Below are 14,758 nucleotides of genomic sequence, written 5' to 3' on the forward strand. Positions count from 1 at the left end.
GGATTTCAATGTCTGTTTCCTTCCCCAGATTGTAGATGTTCTTGGCTATAATTTGATCAAGTACCCCTTCAGCCCTTCTCTCTCTTCTTCTTCTTCTAGAATTTCTATGATATGGATATTATTCCATTTGATTGTATCACTCAGTTCTTGAAAATTCCTTTCTTGCTCCTGGATCAAATTTTCTCTTTTTCTCGACTTCCTCTTTTACTATGATTGTATCTTTTAATTCACCCATTCTCCTCTCTGACTGTTCAATCTGTGCAGTGGCCACTGCCTTTTTCTCTGCACCTCATTTATACCATTTTTTTAATCCATCACAACTATTTAAGGTCCATAGTCTTTGTAGCAGTACCTTCTCTAATGTCTTCCATGCCTTTTTCAAGCCCAGCCATTAATTTTATGACTATCATTCTAAATTCTTGTTCAGTTATGTTGCTTTTATCTGTTTTGAGTAATTCTTTAGCTGTCAGTTTCTCCTGGAATTTCTTTAGAGGAGGGTTCTTCCATTTCGTCATTTTGGCTAGCTTTTTGTCTCTTGTCAGTTTTAAAAGCTTGTTACCACTCTTTACCTGAGAGTACTGCTATATTAAAAGGGGCTTATTGACTGTCCAGGGCCTGTCCGTTCAGGTAGTGTTATTTGAATGGTGTCTCTTGGTCTCTTTTGTTGAGACTGGTTATTTTATTTCCCTACTCGTAGTGATTTTGTGACTCTCCACCACGTGTACTTTGGCTTGGTTGTTGAGGTAGCCCTATGAGGCTGTCGTTTTAGTGGACTTCTTCTCTTTTTCTCCCAGCCTCTTGTGGTTCAGTTTTTTGGCTTCAGCCCTTCTTTGAAAGATGCAGGTGGGAGATAAGAACTCCCTGCTTTTCAGTCATCTTGACACCAGCCCTATACTTAATTATTCTTCTATAATTGGTGAATGGTTTACTTAATGTTTCCTATTTCACACCTAATATGACCACTTAAAAATACACATTTCCCCCTTAAGACTCAACCACCTTATGTGAATCATACAAGTTTACTATATTTTATGATCATGATTAGTTACTTCTACACATTCTATAATTCTCAGTATAATACCTAATGTAACTAATGAGTTCTTTGATGTTTGCTTTTGGGTATTTTTTATAGTTACTGTTTTAATAGTTACATTATAGTCAGCATTTTGATATATATGATACTAATTCCTTGATAGATTTTGCATTTGTCTCATTGACTTGTATATGGTCAGTTTTTATAATTATTCCAAATGTCCTAGTGGAGAACATGCATTTATCAACCTCTGGATAAAAAATTTTATTCTCCATACTAGTAGTTTTGTTCAAATATTCTATATTCTTAAAAATTTTTTTACTGACCTATAAATTATCAAGAAAAATCTTTTGAAGGCCCCATCTAATGGCAGAATTTTTTGTGTTCCTTGCATAATTTTGATCATTTTATTTCTACATTTGAAATAAAATTTTTATTTCGCCATATTTTTAAATGTATAAAACTGTTGGGAAGATGGCCCAGAGGTTCCCATATCCTCCACATCCACTATCCTCCATTATTTGCATCTTACATTAATATAGTTCACTGATGACAATTAACGAATCCAGACTGATACATTATTATTAACTGAAGTCTATACTTTATTCAAGTTTACTTTCTTTTTACCTGATAAAATCTATTATCATATATCCCATCCTGGGTACTATTAAGTTTAGTCATTGTGTGTCTTTAGTCTCCCCTTCTCTATGACAGTTTCTAAATTTCTGAGGACTTTTAAGCCACTTTTGAAGACTTACAGTCAGATGTTTTAAACGTAGAATCTCTTACACTTGGGATTATCTGATATTTTTCTTAATTTTAGATACAGGTTATGGCTATTTGGGAGGAAAACTACCGAGGTTAAATGTCATTCTTATTACATCATATTGATAGTTATCAATTGACTAAGGGCTGCATTTGTCAGAATTCTCAATTGTGAAATTCTTCTTTTTCTCCCTTTCTGGAAGTTATTAAGTGCTTCCCACACACATTTAAGGGACTTGTGCTCCACTTCCCTGAGACAAGAGTATCAACATAAATTATTTGGAATACCTCTGAGTGTGAGTTTTTTTTCTTCTCCAAATTTATGTATTTCTTTAATAATTAATTTGCATAAGTATGGCCTCATAGAAAACTGTTTTATATTTAGGCTTGTAATCCAATATTACTTTGTTTATTTTTGTCTCTTAAATTACTCCAGCTGTGATCATCAAATGTTGAACATTTTCACTGGAATATTCTGTGTCCCTTAAACCTAACCCATAATTGTAGGTGTGTGTTTGGTTGTTGGGGTGTTGGGTTGGTTGGTTGGTTGATTCGTTGGTTTTTTGTAGCACTTCTATGTTTTCTGCTATTACAAAATGCTCTACTTCATGTCATTTTTTTTGCCCCACCTTAGAAATAGTTACTTGTCCAGAGACCTTTGATTCCTTTCATTGGAACATGATATTCAAAACTAAGATTAGGTGTTTGGTATACTTGTTGCTGCTGACATATCTATCTTTCCTTCTAGGTTTTCTAAGTGGACAGAGGAAAGAAAGTTTGCATGGAATACCACCTCTCTCTTCACCCCCTTTAGCGAGGTTGTTTCACAGATTTCCAAGACAGTTAGATTATTGGTAACATTATGAATTTCATCATAGTATGCCTCCATCACCTACAAAAATTGTTTCTTTAACTTGAAATAATTAAGATTCATTCTTTGTGTTTTGTTTTCCACAAATGCATAGTGTTATATATATATATATATTTATAAACACACACACAATTACAGTATCATACTTAATAATTCCATTTCCGTGAAAACTGTCCTTTGTTACCATCTATTAGGTTCCTCTCCCTAAATTCCTGCCAATCGCTGGTATTTTGACTTTCTTTATAGGTTTTCTGTTTTCAGAATATCATATATTTGGAATCATATATTATGTCCCTTTTACAGACTGGCTTCATCCACTTAGCATTATATACTTAAGATTCATCCATGTCTTTTCATGGCCTGATATTTCATTAAAATTGTTTTTAATAAAACACTTTATACTATTAATTTTTAATTTTCAGAGTGATTTTAGGTTCACAGTAATTTTTTTAGTTTTAAATCAGAATTTTTAATTTTAAGTCTCTAATTAATATTCTATTATATAAATGTAGCATAGTTTGTTTATCTATGTACCTGTTGAAGAGTATTTTTGTTGCTTCCAGTTGAAAGTGACTAGAGGGATCCCTGGGTGGCTTAGTTAGTTAAGCATCAGACTCTTGGTTTGAGCTCTTGTCATGATCTCATGGTTTATGAATTCAAGCACCATATAGGGGCTGTGCTGACATTGCTAATCCCACTTGGAGTTCTCTCTCTCCCTCTCTCTCTGCCCCTACTCAACTTGCTTATGTATGCTTACTCTCTCTGTCTCTCTGTCTCTCTGTCTCTCTCTCTCTCAAAATAAATAAATTAACTTGGGGCTCCTGGGTGGCTCAGTTAGTTAAGCATCAGACTCTTGGTTTGAGCTCTTGTCATGATCTCATGGTTTATGAATTCAGACACCATATAGGAGCTGTGCTGACATTGCTAATCCCACTTGGAGTTCTCTCTCTCCCTCTCTCTCTGCCCCTACTCAACTTGCTTATGTATGCTCGCTCTCTCTGTCTCTCTGTCTCTCTGTCTCTCTCTCTCTCAAAATAAATAAATTCGGCTCAGGCCATGATCTCACAGTCCATGGGTTTGAGCCTCGCTTCGGGCCCTATGCTGACAGCTAGCTCAGAGCCTGGAGCCTGCTTCATATTCTGTGTCTCCCTCTCTCTCTGCCCCTCCCCCGCTCGCTCTCTGTCTCTGTCGCTCAAAATAAAATAAAGACACACAAAATATTTTTTAATTAAAAAAAATAAACAAATTAACTTAAAGTGATTATAAATAAAGCTGCTGTAAACCTTTATGTGCTTGTTTTGTGCGAACATAAGCTTTCAGATAAGTTGGATAAATATCTAGCAGAATGATTGCTGGATAACTTGGCAAGCCTATGTTTAGCTTTATAAGAAACTGCCAAACTGTCATTACCAGGTTTATAGCAGTTTGCATTGCCACTGGTATGCATGAGAGTTCCTTTTGTGCTATGTCTTTGTCAGCACTCAGTGTTGTCAAGTTCTGCAGCCATTCTAATAATGCGCAGTGTTATTTTTGTTTAATTAGCAGTTCCTAATGGAAAATGATTATGAGCGTCTTTTCATGTGCTTATTTGTATATGCTGCTTTGTGGAGTATATATTCAGAACCGTTATTCGTTTTTATTTTTTTAAAATTTTTATTACTGTTTTCGATGCTTATTTATTTATTTTGAGAGAGAGGGGTGAGAGAGAGAGGGAGAGAGTTAAGGAGGGGCAGAGAGAGAGAGAGAGAGAGAGAGAAAGAATGAGAGAGAGAGAGAGAGAGAGAGAGAGAGAGAGAATCTCAAGCCCCTGAGACGGTGCTCCATCTCATGCACTCTTAGATCATGATCTGAACCAAAATCAAGAGTGGGACGTTTAACTGACTGAGCCACCCAGGCACCCTTGTTGTCCATTTTTGAATTGGTTGCTTTTGATGAGTTTTAAAAGTTCCTGTATGTTTTAGGTACACAACTTTAATCAGATATGTTTTGCAAATATTTTCTCGCATTGTATGATTTGTCTTTCCATGCCCTCAGTAGTTTCTTTGATGAAACAGAAGTTTTGAAATTGAATATAATTCACATGATCAGTTTTTATTATATAAATAATGCTTGGGGTGTCTGGGTGTCTCAGTCAGTTAAGCAACTTTGGCTCAGGTCATGATCTCATGGCTTGTGAGTTTGAGACCCGCATTAAGCCCTGAACTGACAGTGCAGAGCCTACTTGGGATTCTCTCTCCCCACCAATCTCTCTGCCTCTCTCCCATTCATACTTTGTCTCTTTTTCAAATAAATAACTTAAAATTTTTTTCTTAATTCAAAATAAATTGTGCTTTGATGTTATACCTAAAACTTCTGCACTAAACCCTATGTCACATAAATTTTATCTTCTAGATGTTTTATAGTTTTAAATTTTTATATTTTGGTATAATTCATTTTGAGTTAGTTTTCACAAATTGGGCAAGATCTGTGTCTAGGTTCAGTATTTTTTGCATATAGATGTCCAATTATTCAGAGTTTTTGTTAAAAAGACTATCCTTTCTCCATTGAATTGCCTTTGCCATTTTGTTAATGATCACTTGACTATATATTTGTGTGAATCTTCTTCTGGTCTCTCTATTTTATTTCCTCCATCTATGTATCTGCTACCTTCATTACTTGAGCTTTATATTTCATTTAGAAATTAAGTAATAATGAGTTTTCCAGCAGTTACCATCTTCTTTCCCCTCCTCTTCTGTCCCAGTTTCTTCTTTAGCAGAGTATTGGTTATTTAAGATCCTTTGCTTTTACATTTAAAATTTAGAATCAGTTTGTGCTGCAAACTACTTGCTAGGTCTTTAATTGGAAACCCAGAAGTCATTGAATCTATCATTAAATCTGTAGATCAAGTTTAAAAGAATTGATATCCTTACAAAATTGAGACTTTTAATTCATGGACATGAAATATCTCTTCATTTATGTGGCTTTTAGATTTTTTTTTATCAGTGTTTAATAGTTTTCTTTATATTAACCTTAGATTTACATACATTTTATCTAAGTGTATAATATTTGTATTATTGTACTATATATATGACATATATAAAAGCTCAAATTCCAATTATATAGTAAATTGAGTTTGGTGCAATAACCTTGCATATTGAGACCTTGTAATATTTTTGATCACTTTTAAGAGATTGTGTATTGATTTATTGGCATTTTCTACATGTACAATCATGTCTTCTGAGAATAAGAGAAGTTCTATTTCTTTTTTGAATCTTTTATCTTTTATTTATTTTCTTATGTACCAACCAGAACTTTCAGTGTGATAGTGAATAGAAACAGTGCAGCTTATTTGGCCTTATTTTGGGCCTTCTTCCTGTGTCAGGAGAAAAACATCCAATCCCTCAATATTATGTATGATGTTAGCTGTAGGTTGTTTTGAATATTCTTGTGTCAAATTGTGGTACTTCCCTCTATTCTTAATTTCCTAAGAGTTTTTAATCATAAATGAATACCGAATTTTATAAAGTGCTCTTTTTTCATCAATTGATAAGATCATGTAATTTTCCTACTTTAGCCTGATGATGTTGGTGGATTATACTGATTTTTTGAGTGTTGAACTAGTCCTTCATATGTGGAATGAATTCCACTTTATTTCGATGTATAGTTATTTTTATACATTGTTGGATTCAATTTCCTAAAACTTGGTCATAATTTTTGCATCTATATTCATTTATGAGAGATGTTGATCAGTTTTCCTTTTGTGCAATGTCCTTATCTTCTTTTAGTATTAGGACAATGCATAAAATGAGTTAAATGTATTCTCTTCTATTTTGTGGAAGAGATGATGGAGAATTGTAAAATTTCTTCTAAAATATTAGATAGAATTTACCAGTGAAACCATCTGAGTTTGATACTTTCTTTCAGAAGGTTATTAATTTTTGATAAAATGTGTGTTCGTGTGTGTGTGTGTGCGCGCGCGCGCATGTATGCGTGTGCTTCTATTCAGTTTACTTGTTTCTCCTTAGATGAATTTTGGCATTTTCTTAATCTTTGAAGGTGTTGATCAGTTTTGTATAAATTATCAAATTTGTGGGGGTACAGTTGTTTGGAGAGTTTGTTATTCTTTTAATGTCCATATGATCAGTAGTGATAACTTCTCTTTATTTCTATCAGTGGTAATTTGTGTCTTTGATCTTTTTCTGGTTAGCCTGGCTAGAGATACATTAGTGAGCTACTGCTGCTAAGAATAACAGCAAAGACTGGGTGGCTACTATAACAACAGAATTTACTTTTCTCACAGTTTGGGAGCCTGGATGTCCGAGACCAAGGCCTCAGCAGGATTGATTTCTGGTAAAGTTTCTCTCCTTGGTTTGCAGATGGCTGCTTTCTCACTTTCTTATATGGCCTTTCCCCTGTGCACGTGTGCTCCTCGCGTCTCTTTCTCTTCTTAAAAAGGCACTATTCTTACTGGATTAAGGCCTTGATTTTAAATGACTTCATTTAACCGTAATAACTGCTTTAAGTCCCTATCTCTAATAACAGTCACATTGACAGTTAATGCTCCAACATGTAAATTTTGGAAATAGGAGACACAATTCATCCCTTAACAGAGGATTATTAATTTTATAAATGTTTTTAAAAAGTGAGCTTTTGGTTTTACTTCATTGATTTTCTTCCTTGTTTTCCTTTTATTAATTGTTTTGGGTTTTTTTCTCTAATTTTTATTAGTATTCTTCTGCTTACTTTAGACTGATTGTCTTTCTTCCCCAATTTGCCACATCGAAGACGAATTACTAATTTTAAATCTTTGTTATTTTCTAATAGTTGTATTTATTGACATAAACTTTTCTTTATGCATTAGTTTATCTAACTCCCAAATTTTTAGGAGATATATTTTCATTTTTCTTCAGTTCAAAATATTAATTTCTCTTGAGATTTCTTATTTAACTCCTGAATGATTTAACTGTGTTACTTATCAAGTGGAATTTATTCCTGGCATGCAGGGCTGGTTCAGTATCCACAAATCAATCAATGTGATACATCACATTAATAAATGAAAGGGTAAGAACCACATGATCCTCTCAGTAGATGGAGAAAAAGCATTTGACAAAATATAGCATTCTTTACTGATAAAAATCCTCAAGAAAGTAGGGATAGAAGGATAATATCTCATGATCATGAAGTCCTTATATATAAAAGACCCACAGCTAATATCATCCTCAGTGGAGAAAAAACTGAGAGCTTTCCCCCTAAAGTCAGGAAATAACAAGAAAGTACATTCTCACCACTGTTATTCAACATAGTGTTCGAAGTCCTAGTCTCAGCAGTCAGCCACCACAAAGAAAAGATATTCAAATAGGCAAGGAAGAAGTCAAACTCTCACTCGTCACAGATAACATGATACTCTATGTGGAAAAATACCAAAAATCTAGAAGTGATGTATGAATTCAGCAAAGTTGCAGGATATAAAGTCAATGTACAGAAATTGGTTGCATTTCTATACACCAATAATGAAGCAACAGATAGAGAAATCAAGGAATTGACCCCATTTATAATAGCACCAAAACCCATAAAATACATAGGAATAAATCTAACAAAAGAGGTGAAAAATCTATGCATTGAAAACTGCAGAAAGCTTATGAAAGAAATTAAAGAAGACACAAAAATTGAAAAAACATTCCATGCTCATGGATTGGAAGAACAAATATTGTTAAAATGTAGATACTACCCAAAGCAATCTACATAGCCAATGCAATCCCTATCAAAATGACACCAGCATTCTTGACAGAGCTAGAACAAACAATCCTAAAATTTGCATGGAACCAGAAAAGACCCTGAATAGCCAAAGTAATAGTGAAAAAGAAAACCAAAGCTGGAGGCATCACAATCCAGGATTTCAAGATGTATTACAAAGCTGTAATCATCAAGACAGTATGGTGCTGGCACAAAAACACAGATATCAGTGGAACAGAATAAAGAACCCACAAATGGACCCACAAATGTATGGCCAACTAATCTTTGACATAGCAGGAAATGATATCCAGTGGGTAAAAGATGGTCTACTCATCAAATGATGTTGGGAAACCTGGACAGTGATATGCAGAAGAATGAACCTGGACCACTTTCTTACACCATACACAAAAATAAATTCAAAAGGAATGAAAAACCTAAATGTAAGAGAGAAAGTCATCAAAATCCTAGAGGAGAAAATAAATAAAAATCTCTTTTGATCATGGCCACAGCAACTTCTTACTTGACATTTACCTGGAGGCAAAGAAAACAAAAAGCAAAAATGAACTATTGGACCTCATCAAGACAAAAAGATTCTTAGGCACAGCATAGCAAACAATCAGGAAAATTAAAAGGCAACCAATAGAATGGGAGAAGATACTTGTGGCAAAAGGGATACCAGATAAAGGGTCAATATTCAAAATCTATGAAGGACTTATCAAACTAACACCCCTTTCAAAATAATCCAGTGAAGAAATCGGCAAGAGACATGAAGAGACACTTTTTCAAAGAAAACCTCCATATGGCTAACAGACATGTGAAAAAATGTTCAACATCACTCATCCTCAGACAAATACAAATCAAAACCATGATGAGATACCACCTCAAAACTGTCAGAATGGCTAAAATTAATAACTCAAGCAATGCTAGATTTTGGTGAGGATGTATAGAAAGGGGAACCCTTTTGCACTGTTGGTGGGAATGTAAACTGGTGCAGCCACTCTGGAAAACAGTATGAAGGTTCCTCAAAAAATTAAAAATAGAACTACCCTATGACCCAGCATTTGCTCTACCAGGTATTTATCCAGGGGATACAGATGTGCTGTTTCGAAGGGGTACATGAATCCCATATGTTTATAGCAGTGCTATTGACAATAGCCAAAGTATGGAAGGAGCCCAAATGTCCATTGACAGATGAATGGATAAAGAAGATGTGGTGTACGTCTGGTTGTTATATGTAAGTGAAGAATCACTAAATTCTATTCCTGAAATCATAATTACACTATGTGTTAACTAACTTGGATTTAAATTTAAAAAAAAATCAAAACAACTGTGTTGCTCAATTTCCAGAGACTGGAATTTTTCCAGCTATCTTTCTGTTACTGATTTCTAGTTCAGTTCCACTGCGGTCTGAGAACATCCTTTTTATATGTTCTTTTCATTTAAATTTTTTGCAGTGTGGTGTGTAGTATACCTTAATGAATAAAACATGTGAGCTTGAGAAGACCGTGAATTCTGCTCTTGTTGGATGGAGTATTGTAAAACTGTTAGATCAAGTTGACTGTGACAAAAGGTGATTTATATCTATGTTGATTTTTCAGTGCCTAATCTATGACTTCCTACCACAGAGATATTAAAACATCCTAATAGTGGATTTTTCTAATTTTCCATTAAGTACTATTAATATGTACATCATGTATTTTGACTTGCTTTGGTTTGGTATATACATGTAAAATATTGTTATGTTTTCTTGGAAATCTGATCCCTTTATCATTATGTAATGCCCCTCTTAATCCCAGATGATCATCCTTGTTCTGAAATCAGCTTTGTCTGACATCAGTACAGCTACTCTTACTTGCTTTTAGTTAGTGTTAGCATGTTATATCTATTTTATCCTTTTTATTCAACCTAAATATAGTTTTATGTTTAATAAAGTGGGTTTCTTGTATACAGCATGTAGCTGGGTCATGATTTTTGTATTTACTCTAATAATTCTGTCTTTTAAGTGGTGGATTGAAGTCATGCACATTTCAAGTAGTTATTGAAATGGCTGGGATAGTATACACCATGTTTGTGTTTGCATTTGTTCTTACTTATTTTATACTTTTTGTTTTGCCTTCTCAAGTTTTGCTGGGAATTTTATAAGCTTAAACCTACCTATTCTCCTAGCATATTATGCTTATTTTCCTAATTTTTGATGTATACTGGATACTAGATTTCCCAGTATGCATTTCTGAGTCCACTTTCAAATAACACTAAATCACCTCATGTGTAGTATAGTTGCCTTGTAACAGAGACTTTCATTTCCTCCCACTGTCTGATGTGACATTGAGTTACTCATTTCATGTATCAGCATGCTACAGTCACCAAATAAATGACTATTATTAGTTTAAACAGTCTTTTTTTAGATCAATTAATAATAAAATGCCATTTTACCTTCTTTTATTCCATGTATGATGTCCTTTTTCTTTATATAGATCCAAGTTTCTAACCAAATCATTTCCTTCTAACTCATGACCTTTTAAAAATTCTCCTTTCAGGTTGCTGGTGATGAATTCTTTCACCTTTTGCTTGTCTAAGAAACTAGTTCTTCATCTTTGAAGGATAATTTTACTGCATATAGAATTCTAGGTTAATGAGTTTTTGTCTTTTTATACCATAAATATATACCTTCGCTGTATTCTTGCATGCATGATTCATAATGAGAATTACACTGTAATTCTTCTTCATTTTTTCTCCATATATAAGTTTTCCTTCTTTTCTCTGTATTTTAAAGTGTTTCTTTGTCTTTAATTTTATGCATTGATAGGTTATGCCTGGTTTTTGTTTTTGTTTTGACATCATTTGGTTTTATTTGGTATTTGTTTTTTGGTCTTTGATCGTCTTGGGTCTGTGTTTTGGTGTCTGTTGATTCTGGAAATATTTTACTACCTATGTTTAATATTTCTTCTGCCCCATTTCCTTTCACGTTTCCTTCTGCTCTCCTAACTGCATATATATTACACATTTTGAAATTGTTCTATGGAACTTGAATGTTCTTTCTGATCTTCCCACTCCTGTTTTCTCCTTGCCTTTTGATTTACTAAGTTAGGAACTTTCTAATAATCTCTCTTCCAATTCATTGGTTATTTCCTTGGCTTTGTCCATTGTACTGATTAGCCCATCAGAGGCTGTTTGTTGATATATTAGTTTCCAGTATTTCCTTTTGATAATTCTTTGGAGTTTCCATATCTTGATTTATATTACCTGTCTGTTCTTATATGTTGTCTACTTTTCCCATTGTATTTTATGTATTAATCATAGTTATTCAAAATTCTCTATCTGATCATTTTAGTGTCTGTGTCATCTGAGTCTAGTTCTAGTACTTTTTATTTTTTAAACTGGGTATTTCCCCTTGGTTTTTTTTTTTTTTTTTGGTCATTCTTAATTGTTTGTTGAAAGTCAGACATGTTGTATCAGATAAGAGGGACTGAGGAAAATAAGCCTCTTACGTGTGAAATTATTTTTCAGTCTGATTAAGAAAGGGGCTGTGTTTAATGTTTTCTGTAGCTACAAGTGGCAGATGATTCAGATACTTCTTACATCTGTGTGTTTGTCTCTCCTCTTAACATTTTGCTTCTATAAGCACTCCTCTTCAAAGGCAGGCTGTGTCTTACAGCTCTCTCTAGTATAATCTACTGTTAGGATGATGATATCCTACTGGTGTGGTGGTAATGTTTGAGAAAGAGAAATAATCTTCGGATTAAATCTCAGTGTTTTAGTGGGCCTGGGTCTTGGGGCTGTGTCATAAAAAAGTGTTTTTCTAGTGGGTTCACTTATTTCCCCTTCTGACCCCTATTTTCTTTCCTGTCTTCATGATTCCCAGTCTATTTATTTGAAATCTTTACTGCAGTTGACTATGTTTCTTCTTCTTCTTCTTCTTCTTCCCTTAGTTGAAGAGGAAAGCTTTGGTGAATCAACCTTTTCCCTAGCTCTGATAAGGCTCTGCTTAAGTATTTTACTCTGGATACTAGGCATTTCTGATGCAGAAGGTCCTAGGCTTATTTCTTAATAATCTCCCTTCCTTTTCCCAGCCAGGGCCACAGTGAAATCTTTCTCAGTTCTGTTTGAACTTGGTGGGATTGCATACAGCTGTCCTCTTATGGTCATAGTTCCCAGGAATTTCTGATTCTCATGCTAGTTCTTACTGAGCTTCCAACAATTCCTTGAAATAATAATTTGTGTTCCAATGATTTTCTGCTACAGTGGTTTCTGCTCCATGAAAGCAAATTTGGTGACTTTTTACTGTATCTCTCTGACTCTGCCTATTTCTCCAGATGATTAGAGCAGCAGCGGTCCCTGAGCCTTTAGATGGGTAGAAGAAAGTCATGGAGCTCTTAGTTTGTCCAGGTTTCCTTGTTGTAAGGAGTGACAACATGTTGAAGCTTAAAATAGAAGTTCCCATGTTCTTTGATGGATTTGAATGGAGTAGTTTCTCAGGAGAATACACCATAGGCATTTATGTTGTTGAAAACTTCTTTTACTCTCTTTTGAGCTCAGCTATACAGGTGAAAATATGTAATAGTACTCTCTAGTAGTAGGCCAGGTAGTCTCAAAGTGTGCACTTCCTTATGATTGATGCTGATGTTTGCTAGTCAAGTTTGAGAAAGAGAGGAGAGTAGCTTCAGTTGCTCTCTATGACCAAACCATCACATGGAACTCCTACTCATAGTCAAGACAGAGTTGGGAACATAAGAAAATTAATGTCTGCCCCAATCTCTTGAGATTGGAAGTAGGCAAGTGAGATGCTATTGTGTGTGGGGTAGGAGGACTTAATCTGAAAGCCCAAGAAACAACCCTGAGTTTGAGTTGGAAACTAATTTGCAGCTAAGTTGCTAATGTCCAGGTCCTGGGTAGCAAAGTAAAGCATAAACTAAATTATTTCAGTTTCTTAGATAATTATATTTACTATCATGAGCCACATCCATAATTGGGACCAATATAATGATTAATTGTGAAATTTTCAAACTTTGGATTTGGAAAGAACTCCAAACTTGCCCTAAGTGTTGCTGTCTAAGATAGCTTGGAGTGTAGATTATATAGAGATACTTCCCTATTGCTAGTTCACTCTCCATCCCTTCAGGGCACATGTGAATTAACCAATAGATGTGTTAAAACAGTTTCAAGTACTCTGGTAGCTCCCCGATTCAACTCCCAGAGTCTTTATCTATATGGAAAATTCCTCCAGGGCCAGAGGACTTTGGTCAAATCATGTTTATGACATCACAGCAATGGCAGGTATTTGCCAGGTTTTTAATGCCCGAGCCAATTCTCAGCTAGTGAGGAATGGGGGTCAGTAGAAAAGTGAAAAATAAACAGCTATCTTTTTGCTTTGTAGGAAAATGGTGGGACTTGCTTTACAAAGCTTTTCCAAGAGTTTCCATGAGGTTCTATCTTAGGGCCCCACAGTGACAGCTTGATTATTAATACATATTTTAATACCCTTCCATATTCTCTTTCTCACTTTACTCCCTTAATGTGCCACTAAGGATAACCACCTAAATAAATTAAACGCAAGTTCCTTGAAGGGACCATAAATGATATAATTCTTTTCCTGACAGAAGAACTCAGTGGATGGAGCATATTCCTCAAATTTTGGAAATACACATCTGTGATCTAGAGGTGATAAATTTAATACTAGTGTGTTACACCCTGGGCTTTTATCTCCTTTTGCCAGTTCCAAGAATTTCAAGAAGGAAACTTAAATGACACAGTACAGCTCAGCTTACCAGTCTCTTTAGCATGATAGTATGGGATATGTAGAGAGACAAGCACATATACTTTAATTAGATGAGCCCCTGGATGTCCTAAGTAGGTATGATGCTCTCTGCTGCATATGCAACAAGTTTTCACTGGAAAGAGCTATTACATAGCTATTTCCTTCCACTAATTTATTATGAATTTTAAAAAATCAAGAGTAAGAGGGTGACAGGTCAGATTTCTTAAGTTTTTCCTCATTTCACTCTAGGAAGAATAAGGTGGTACAGAGTATGTAGAATCCTAGAATTGTTAGTCTGGTTGGGGTAGAGAGGTCATGAGAACGAAAAGTCTCCGCAGACACATCTAGCCAGGGGAAGGACTTTATGCCTTTTGAGAGCAAATGTGTCATTATGGAATGAAATTATAGGTCCATATGGCAATCTGGTGAACAAGAGAACACAGAAGAGATTTCCAGGAGTTTTCCTCAGTGGAAAATAGTGGAAATAGTAGACAGTTTATTGAGAATTTATAGGAAGCTGTCTGTATTTTTTTTTCTGAAAACCCCTAGGCAGGACATTTTAAGAATAAAATCTGTAAAGGGCTACATAATTCTTTGTTCATGGAGTATAAAAATCAACTTT

Source organism: Hyaena hyaena, unplaced genomic scaffold (genome assembly GCF_003009895.1).
Source record: "Hyaena hyaena isolate Hyena2069 unplaced genomic scaffold, ASM300989v1 scaffold_957, whole genome shotgun sequence".
Classification (NCBI taxonomy): Eukaryota; Metazoa; Chordata; class Mammalia; order Carnivora; family Hyaenidae; genus Hyaena; species Hyaena hyaena.